Source organism: Camelus bactrianus, chromosome 31, assembly GCF_048773025.1.
Source record: "Camelus bactrianus isolate YW-2024 breed Bactrian camel chromosome 31, ASM4877302v1, whole genome shotgun sequence".
In the NCBI taxonomy this organism is placed as follows: domain Eukaryota; kingdom Metazoa; phylum Chordata; class Mammalia; order Artiodactyla; family Camelidae; genus Camelus; species Camelus bactrianus.
Genome location: NC_133569.1, coordinates 11,932,953 through 11,943,389, shown reverse-complemented (window position 1 = coordinate 11,943,389; position 10,437 = coordinate 11,932,953). Strand labels below are relative to the sequence as shown.

Genomic DNA, 10,437 nt, shown 5'->3' with positions numbered 1-10,437 from the left:
TGAATCACGAACGGCAAGAGAAAAGTCTGAAACCAATTTCATTTTGTAGCTCAGACTCTCTTTCAAGTGAGAGGAATGATTCTTGAACGTGTCTAAGAGAAAGCCAGTGTCTAAACCCTGCAAATCCAACTATAGTTTCTTCACTGACGCTGGGAAAAAATACTGTAGGTTTTTAATTTTACAATAAAATATTTCCCAAAAATGCAGTTTGACGATGAACAGTGACAGATCTACGGAATAATGAGAACAGCACACATCCCCCTGCTCTCACTCCCGCTCCCGCCCCCAGCCCGTGCGCACACACAGCCTAAAGCCACAGTGCTAGGCCAGCACGCGGGCTCGTGTGAGAGTACGTATGTTCTGAATCATCACTTGAGAAACTATGACATCAGGACTGCTGAACTCTGTCGTAATACTGAAAGGAGTGTCAAAATTACCATATAAACATGGGTCATGAATGCCACATCACCCACTCTGACCAGTTCTCCCTGCATTTGTCATTAAGGTTTTCTCTGTTGCAACACAGAAAGAAGAAACCTCCCCAAATCAATGAGTTATGTTACTGCCTCACATTTTTAAAAAAGTACAGAGATTTACTGACAGTTCTGAGCAGGTCTTGGGCTCCTCCCACACACCTCCCACATCTCTATGCAGGTGGTTTCCATGCTTCTGTTTTCACAATGGCTGCTGGGGCTCCGGACATCACATCCGTACTGCAGGCAATAAGAAAGGGGAAAGGGATGAGATCACCAAGGAGGAAAACCCTGAATACGCCATCTGACTCTGAAGAGTGTGCCTAGACTCCAATACGACTCTCCATGTTGATTAAATCTGTTGACGTCTTATTGATCAAAAGTCAGGGGCCACACCTTGATGCAAGGATGGGAACATGACCCCTGGGAGGGAAGTGAGGATTCCTTAACTAATGAAGAGGCAGAGAGTAGATTTCAGGCAAGTAACCATCTGTCACTCTCATCCTTAACTTTTGAAACTTTTTAATCCTCAGCTTCATGAAGCCTCTTGGAAGACAAGACCCCTCGTAAAGCCATGGGAAACGATGAAACTGACTGCTTCATCTGCCCAGTCACCCTCCTTACGCGTGACGAGCACGTCTCTGAGCACAGACTGAAAGTCCACAGTTACCTTAATTCCTGATGCACACACACACACACACACACACGGAGAATTGCCAGAGTGCAAGACTGGCACAAGGGACTGTTGAAAGCAAAGGGGTTTTAAGTTTCTTCCTACTTAACATGCATTCAGGCTTTGGTCACCCTTTATAATTGAATGACTTTTTCTGCCCTTGGAATATCAGCTTATTTTAAAATATTTTTAATGCTTTCTTTTTTGTTTTTTTTTTTTCCTGTCTCTTTTTTTTTTTTTTTTTTTTGGTGGGGGGGATAGGTAATTAGGTTTATGTATTTATTTTAATGGAAGCACTGGAGATTGAACACAGGACCTCATGCATGCTAAACACATGCACTACCACTGAGCTATACCTTCCCCCCTTATCAGCTCATTCTTAAGGAAGCACCTGTCTTTTCAGCAGTGCTCTTAGACTGGCAAGTTGTTCAAGTCTGCCTTCCTATGCACTGGCTGCATCGGTCAGTAGTTCCTATGTCCCCTCTGAGATGGATGCTGGGTTGTCATGCCTTCAAGTTGATTTGAGCTGATAAAAATAGAGGCATGTGAAGTGGGCAATGGAAACACACCATCTCACTCCGTATTTTTTGTCTGCCCAATGACTGCAAAGCACACCCTGATACATTAACAGAACTAGAGCATTATATTGTCTAGAAGGCACTGAATGCTGACACGGGCTGGGAACGCATGGTTCCACAGCACACTTCACACAGCACAAGCAGAGCCATCACAGGTACCCCATGTGGAGTCTGCCTCCCTTCACATTTACAGCGTTTGTCAGCCTTGGAAAACATACTCATCTTAATTAATGGGTCAGAGAAGAGGAAATCCTAGTGACTTTTTAAAAAATTTGATACACACTCTGCAGTCTATAACTGCACAGGGCCAAACTGCCCGAAGTAGGGAAGGTTTCCTCTTGATTCATCTAACAAAATTAAGGGTTTTTAAAACAGTTACCAGGATAGTTAATGTAGTCAGTGTACTTTTTAGAAAAGAAAATTTATCTAGGTGATTCAAGAAAAAGTGGTCATTCTACCTAACATTCAGAGATGAGAGTAGCTTTGAGATTTAGAATGTAGCTCCTGCGTCTAAGTGGTAACTCTGAGCACCGATCCCAAGCCTCCTGTAAAAGTCTCTCACTTTATGATCTCTTCATGCACTTGCCACTAATAAGTAAGTTGGCTCTTGGGTTTGGCTGTAATACAGAAATGTCACCGGGATCCCAGAATGGTGGCAATTTCCAGACTAATAGCTAAAGTGAGAGTAAGAACAGGGCCCTTCTGGATAATTCAAAAAATATGTTTTAGTATGTAAGACTTCAAAGATAGTTTAACATTCGAGGAAATTAAAGAAGTAGATCTTTCCTAGCAATAAAAGAAAAGAATTTTATTTCATTTAACGACTCTCCCAGATGATCAATTTCCTACAACAATAAAAGATATAAGAAGTTCCAGAATTGTGAACATGTTTAAAAATACCCACATCCCTGAAGTCTTTCATCCTTTCATGTCTAAAGTGAATTTTTGCTGAGCAGATGACCAGAGATTGCCTTTCTGGTTAACTTCTGTAGAGGAGAGACGGATACTTTTAACATCCTTTTTTCCCCAGAATCCACTTTAAAGACAACAGCTAAACCTTTATTTAGTTTGACATGCATATTAAGTGGTTCAATGGAAGCTCCTACGTGTCCCAGAATATCTGTATAAATACATACACTACCCTCATACGTGTACATATACATATTTATGCCATGGTTCCCACAAAAAGTAATGACCTATACACATACTCCCTTAGTTGCTGCGATGCTCCAGGCCTGAGGACCCGTCTGTGAGTGGGATGGATAAGCTGCAGGTGGAGGAAAGGAGGAGGAGGGGTGGGATGTTGAGGATCTAGTGCCTCAAATTAAGAAGTGGTCCATTTGACACAACATTGTAAAATGACTATTACTCAATAAAAAAAAATGTTAAAAAAAATTAAGAAGTGGTCCAACCTTGATGAAGGTCAGAGGTGACCTAAGAAAAGTTTAGGTGAAATGGTGTGGAAAAGACTGGCTGGAGTGAGGTAAAGAGAGAAACAGATAAACGTGAATGTAGAACAGTTACATCCAGGGACTTGGATAAATCTCCTTAAACATAAGGAAGCCAGTCACAGAAGCACCTTCACTTACCACGTGGGTTATTCCCTTTATACAACGCACCAACAGGCAACCTGGACCTCAGCCTTCAGCCACGTCCACGGAGGCAGTGGAAATGTAAAGAAAGCAAACGGAGTGATGGCGCTACCATCAGAGAGCGGTTACGTTCAGGGAGGAGGAGTGGGGTTTACACTGTGAATGTCAGCTTTGGGGACACGTTTCTGCAGCAGTGAAATGTTCTATTTCTTGATCCATGTAGAAGTTTCATTGGAGTTTCTTTTTTATCAAACAGTAAGTTGTACACTACATTTCATGTTCACGTCTGTGTGTGTGTGTGTGTGTGTGTGTGTGTTTTGTTTTTGTATTTTCAAAATAAGGCACTATAAAATGGAAAACAAGGTGGGACAGAATTCTGCTTTTATCCGTGACAGAGTTACTGATACTAGACTTGGCCCCCTGTTCTAAACAATTTTAACACTGGAGAAAAATTAACACAAACCGTACAAATCTACATCAGGCATTGGGTAGAGAGCTGCAAAGTATCGCAAGTCTTAAGACAAGGGGTTTCCTTGGTTTCCTTTATTGGAGGCTAAGCCCCAAAACAACACGGCAGCCTCACCGATATTGAGAAGGTAAATGGGGTTAAAAACAACAGAGAGCAGAACCAGCACAAACAAAGCAAGTCTGTCAGGTTCAAAAAAGGTTGCAAGGAACTCCACTGCCACCCAGAACAAAAATCAACAACCTATAAACGTAGCAAATATAGGAGATAATGTAGATTCTCTGCAATGTACCATTCGCCACATCTAGCACAGAGTTACAACTACTCCGCGTGCAAACAACCCAGAAAACTCAGTGCATTCAAGGGGACAAAGGGATACAATTCAAACAGGCTCCGCGACGGCTTGGATATTGAGATTGGACGATGACGGCTTTAAAGGAGCGATCACAAATAAACCGCGGGCCTGGGGGAAACATGGGCGTGAGGGAGGAGCAGGTGCAACAGCACCGCGGAGAAACAGCACACCTACTCTGAACCAAATGGAAATTTAAAAATAGAAAGGTACAATATTTAAGTGAAATTTTATTGACTGAGCTTAACAGCAATTTGAAAAGTGCAGAAGAAGGTATAAGTGAACTAGAAGATCAATGAATAGATATCAAATCTCAAAACCAGGTCTACTTCTGCCTTGAAATGAGAGGTCATGGGTGCGCAATGGGTCAGGCTGCGTGCTGGAACAGGCTTCAGCTCCCGGCGTACAGACAACTGGGCGGGTAGTCTGACTGAGCCAAGACTGGATTTTAGCCAAGAGAATATAAAGAAATGAGGGAGGGCCAGGGAGTGGAGTGGGGAGGCAAGACAGGGATTATGAAATTTGGTCCTAACATTCAAGCTGGTTCAGGGATTATGAAATTTGGTCCTAACATTCAAGCTGGTTGGAGACCAGTAAGAGCATGGAAGGGATTAAGAAGCAAGGGATTCAGGGATTAAGAATTGTCAAGCCGTCGTCCATGAGGTGTTGAAGATCCAGTTGGAAAGGTGGAAGGTTAACTGTCAGACAGTGGGAGGCACACACCCAGGATGAAGGAGGGCCTTCAGTTTCAGGTACTGAAGGGGTCCAGGAGACACCAGGGTCTGGTACAACTTTCTGCCATGATGGAGATGTTCTGAGCTGTCAAAGACAGCAGCCCACGGGCCACCTGTGCCTATGAACCATCTGAAACGTGGCCAGTGCAACTGAGGGACTGAATTCCTAATTTTTTTTAATTTTAATAGTCAGAGGTGGTTGGTGGGATGGGTGCTGTAACAGGCAGCAGAAGCTAGGGTGTGACTATGTAAGTGAGCAGATGGGGCCAGACAGTAAACGAGATGGACCCGGAAACTGAAGCCGGAGCACTGAAAGGGTCATCACTGCAGCCGCTGAAATCACCGGTTTTAATGTGTGCGGGCGGTGTCCTGAGAGGGTGAGTCCGGAGCAGCAACTTCAAGGAACGGAGGAGGGCGATCTGGACGGTGCGCTGAGCAGGGCGATGGTCGTTCTGGTCATCTGGCAACAAATTCAAGCCAGCGGGATTTTCGGGAGAAGGATGGGCGAATGCTCTCAGAGTGGTGACGAGGACGGTGGGGGGCACTTGCCCACCTGCCGGTGCTGGAGCGAAGGCGCTGTGCTCGAGGAAGGAGCCCCTGCCAGACAGGGCTCCAGGCAGCCAGAGGCGGGCGCGGGGGCAGGTAGGCTCCTGGGGCGTGAGGGAGAAGAGACCATCCAAAGAAGAGATTTTCAACACAAGGCTCAGAGAGGCAAAGCCAATTGTTCACGATCACAGAGCTTAAGGAAATGACAGAGAACCTGAAGCCTGAATTCGACTCCCACGCCCATGCTCCCCACCATCACCCCACCGCATGTCTAGGTCCACGGCGGCGCCTAGAATGCCCGGAGCACCGGGCACCTAGTCAGTATTTCCCAAAGTGACGCTTGGTGATGCGGCCCTGCAGAGTGGCCACAGCTCTGCCCTGGCACCCAAGCCCCATCCACATGCAACTGCCTGTCAACCGTGCTGCATTCCCGGCAGAATACAGCCGGTGACTCAAGGCGCAGAAAGTGTGTTTCTCTCCGTTTGTTTCACAGTGCTGTCTGCAAAGCCCTGTGGCCCTCATGTTCGCCGTCCTCAAACTCCCCTCCCATTCCTAAACACCAAGTGTCATGTGGCTAGATTTATTTCATCGCTGTGAAATAAATAGTCTTTCTTCCCTAAAATTTACCCCCTGCAGCTTACCTTCCAGCCTCCCCAAATCATCCTTTTAGAGACACTAGGACACAGACAGCAATAACTTCTGACAATTTTAAAGTCACATAATTTATCCTGAATTGTCACGCATGGTTATAAATACATGTATACATGTATATGATGCCAGATTACGTTTAATCAGATAGGAAATGTGAAAGCGGGCTATAGAAATGCTAATTCACTTCTGGACTAGAAATCAAAACTGACATGTGTAGCCCTGAATCCTGCCTTTCAGAAGTTCCGGAAGCTTGCTCACCAGTCGAGTTCTCCACACTGTGCTCCGTTTTGTCCTATTTGCTAACTTCCTGGGGCTCAGGTTTAAAAATGTGCTTGCACACATTTTTGTTTTAATACAAGAAAGAAAACTTCAATGACTTGTCTTTTGTTATTTCATTGGTTTTCCCGGAAGCCCGCGGGTATGTTAGCCCTGCCTGTCAGCAGGGCGGCGGCCAGTGAGGAGGGAGAGTGGGGTGTGGCTAAGAGGAAGGGGAGACCAGGGAAGAATCAAACACAAAGGAAGCCTGAGGACAAGGGGGCTTGAAAAGATACACCTTTGAAGTGGACACACAAAAGCAGCCCGAGAGGCGCGTACGCGGAGGCGACGTCACGAGGAGACAGAACCTGATGAGAGCATCCCAGACGGTGAGTGAGGACCGGGGAGCAGCCACCGGCAAACAGCAGCCCTGAGCACCTGGGTGGCCTGGGACGTGGTCGAGCAGACGAGGGTCATGATGGTGGCATCAAATGAGGAGGGACCCTTCAGACAAATAGCGAGAAACAAACAAGGACTGTCCCCTCCAGGAACTGCTTCTGTCAGCACTGAGGCCGGGGGCTCGCTCCCCACCAGTCTGTGAGAGCCACCGCCAGGAAACGGAGCGCTGGCCCCGCGGGAACAGCCTGGGAGCAAGGTCCCCACGAGCCAGGATCCATGAAAACAGGGGTGTCAGGAAGACGTATCTAGCACCTGTTGTGCCCCTGCAGTTAAACAGGTAGGACTGAAAAGAATGAAGTAACGCCATCTGCGGCAGCTTGGGTGGACCTGGAGGGGATCAGAGTCAGAGAAGTGAGCCACAAAGGGAATCACTTACATGTGGAATCTAAAAAAAAAAGATACAAATAAACTTCTTTTTTGTTTTCAGGTTGAAAACAGAATTTATTATTCATAATGGCAAAATACATTGCTACATTTATATATTTAGTACACACTGTTCCACGTGAAGTTCTTTTTTTTATCATTTTATTGAGTTATAGTCATTTTACAATGTGTCAAATTCCAGTGTAGAGCACAATTTTTCAATTAAACATGAACATGCATATATTCATTGTCACATTTTTTTCAAATCAGAAACAGACTCACAGACACAGAAAAGAAACTTACAGTTACCAAAGGGGAAAGGGGGCCGGGGAGGAGCAACAAATTAGGAGTCTGGGACTTGCAGAGACACGCTGCTGTATACAAAACAGGCAAGCAACAGGGATTTGCGGTGCAGCACAAGGACGTGTATTCAATAGCTTATAATACCCTGTAAGGATAGAGAATATGAAAAGAATTACACATATATGTGTCTGCCTGAATCACCATGCTGTGCACCAGGAACTGGCACAACATTGTTAGTCAACTGTATTTCAACTAAAACAAACAAACCAAACAGGCAGGACTGCTTCTCCAAAGAGTCAGGGTCCAGCCACAAAGACTGCAGCAGTGCAGTGGTTATGGACCTGGAAGGTGCCCACAAACCAGGCCACAAATTAGGGGGGTGGAGTCAGCATCAGATGTGATCCCTTCTTTAAACTGACCAGCAAAAGACAGAGACTGAAAGGAAGGGGGAAAATAGGGAGCGTACGCTTATTACTGGCTGGCTGTGGGCCACGTGCAGAGTATATTTCTCTCGTGATGGGAGGTTCTTTTTGTTTTCCTTAAGTGATCTAACCCACAATCCACGAAAGACACACACACACACACACACAGAAAACAGCTGTTTTGCGTGCCTACAGGCCACCGCACGGGTGGCTACAGAAATGAGGCACCGGTGGATGGAGGGACCAAGGGCATATGGACTTTGGATCCATGCTGCCCAGGAGCAAAGCCTGGCTCCCCACCGTCACTGGCGAAGTGATGTCGGGCTAGTCCCGCTAACCCTTCCGTCCCCAGGTTTCCTGAGGACCTGGTTCGTCCCACCACGACACCAGGCCCAGGGCGCGAGCTCAGTGAATGCGGTTCTTACTGAAGTCATCATAGCATCACCAAGGCTGGAAGGGCTGCCTCTCACCCTGGAAACCCCCGTCGTTTACTTGGGCACCATGAGCGTATTAATCAAAGCAGCTTGACTCACGCTATCGAATGTTTTCACGTAGGAAATAAAACACAGGATAATTAAAACAACTGCCTATACCCAGAGTAGAACGCGGAGGAAAGGTCGGTCCTGTGAGGCAGCAGGTTTCAGCCTCACGAGGATGCTCAGTCAAAAGTGCTTCTGATTCTCTACACGTATCTACGATGGACCAAATCTGAGGGCGCTACGTGACGGACACCTGCGAAATGTGTTAACGGGTAAACCACTGACCCATCAGTGACTGAGCTGAGTCCCAATACACTGAGCTCTTCCAGGATCCAATTTCAAAGCTGGAAGGCAAGCATGAAATCCCAGCAGCAATCTCAGATTTTTCTCATTCTGTCCACTTAGATTTTTCCTCGTTTCTCTTATCACCCTATGTCCCTAATGTCCCTAACACCTCTCATTGCTAAAATCTGTCTTACACGTAGACATTTTAATGCACCAAATACATTGTCATCCACCTGATTCTTATTTCCTGTCTGATAAAGAGGAAACACTTTGCCTTTTTAAAAAATGTATTTATATTTAAAGTAGATGCATTTTACAAGATGATTTTCAAAAGCTTGGTTACTGTTCTTTTTTATCTTTACTCATTGAGTCATTCCTGAGTTCATCCCTGAGTTATTTTTTAGATAAATTTGGTGTAATCTTATTAAATTCCTATAGGTCAGGCAATCCTATCTTCTCAAGTTGCTCTTCTCATTTTTGCTGTATGCAGTTTTTTGTTTTATCTTCAACGTTTACATTCAACTAGATACTTTGAAGTGGATTTCAGAAAACATTAATTGATCCCAACATATTAATATATGTGTACATTTGTATATATTCTTAAATTATTAAAACTTGTTCTATAAACTGGTAAAACAGAAGTCTGAAACTGCTTTATAATTGCAATCTGTCATTTTTTTAGATAAAAGAAACACACCTCGCACTGTTCCTGTTAACACAGAGTCTGACGTTAATTAGCAAAGAAGTTTTGGAATAACTCAGGAGGTTCAGGGGAAAAGCCTGGCATTTATAATCAAGACCAGAAAATTACTGAACAGAAGCAAGTCAACAAGTAGCTGAAAGCACCCTGGGGCTCTGGCTCGGAGATCGGCAAGCCTAGCAGATTTTCTCTAAGCCATTTCAATAGCTCGCCACAACCCTTCCCCATCTTTCATTTGCTTTTTCAAATATATAATAATTCACCTGACATATGTCCCAATTTAAAAAAAAAAAAAAACGGAGACATTGTGAGTGATTCATAGAGAACATTTGAAATTAAATACTAAGAAAGATCTTTCACGGGCCTCCATGTTTCTTTCCATCAGAAAGCTGTCTTTTAAATTCAACTCCCAGTAAAGGGGGAAAATATTCTAATACTCCAGCTGCTTTGCGTCCCCACTACGTTTTAAAGATTAAACAGTTTCACAGATGGATCAGCTGGAGAAGATACAACTTCATCTTTATGAATGTCAACAACACGACCTGCACCGGAGCATCTCAAGCGAAGACCAAGGGAACTGGTCTCATCCATCCACGCTGGCCTCCTTGGACTGGTCACCCGACATGCTCCCCTGTGCTCAGGTAAGAAACTGGATATCTACAAACACCCCCAATGCCAGGACGTCCCCCATCTGCTCAAGCAGGACACCAACCTTTCCTCATCTCCAAATACTCCTGGTGATGTCAGAGGGTGTCTCGTCTGCCCCCAGCACGCCCCCAACATCTTTGTTCTGGGATCCACTCAGACCACTGATCTCGCTGAGGCCTGATTCTGACCACTGCCCAACCACCAAGGTTCACAAAATGCAGCGACAAGAAAACTCCGCCAAGCGAGCAGAGACTTCTGTCTGTGCACAGTAGGGTGGCTCGAGCCCCGACCTGTGACAGCGCTGAATGTCTGTGTCTTGGAATTGTTCCAAACCCTCTTGGACGACACATCCAAAACCTTTCTGTAGGGGACGCTACACCCTCCCCAAGCCAGTTCCTTTCGCCTAGACGGCTACACTGCATGGGGTAAGTGACAGCCACTGGGACAAACTCAGAAAC

At 45.3% G+C, this 10,437-nt stretch overlaps 1 long non-coding RNA gene across 1 annotated transcript; it reads left to right on the top strand.

Annotated features, from left to right (window-relative positions):
- The first annotated feature begins 6,561 nt into the window (after window positions 1–6,561).
- On the top strand, window positions 6,562–9,798 carry LOC123618461 (uncharacterized). Its single transcript, XR_006726893.2, has 3 exons — window positions 6,562–6,709; window positions 6,869–7,056; window positions 8,220–9,798. It is a non-coding gene; the product is annotated as an uncharacterized LOC123618461 (long non-coding RNA).
- The last annotated feature ends 639 nt before the right edge of the window (window positions 9,799–10,437 follow it).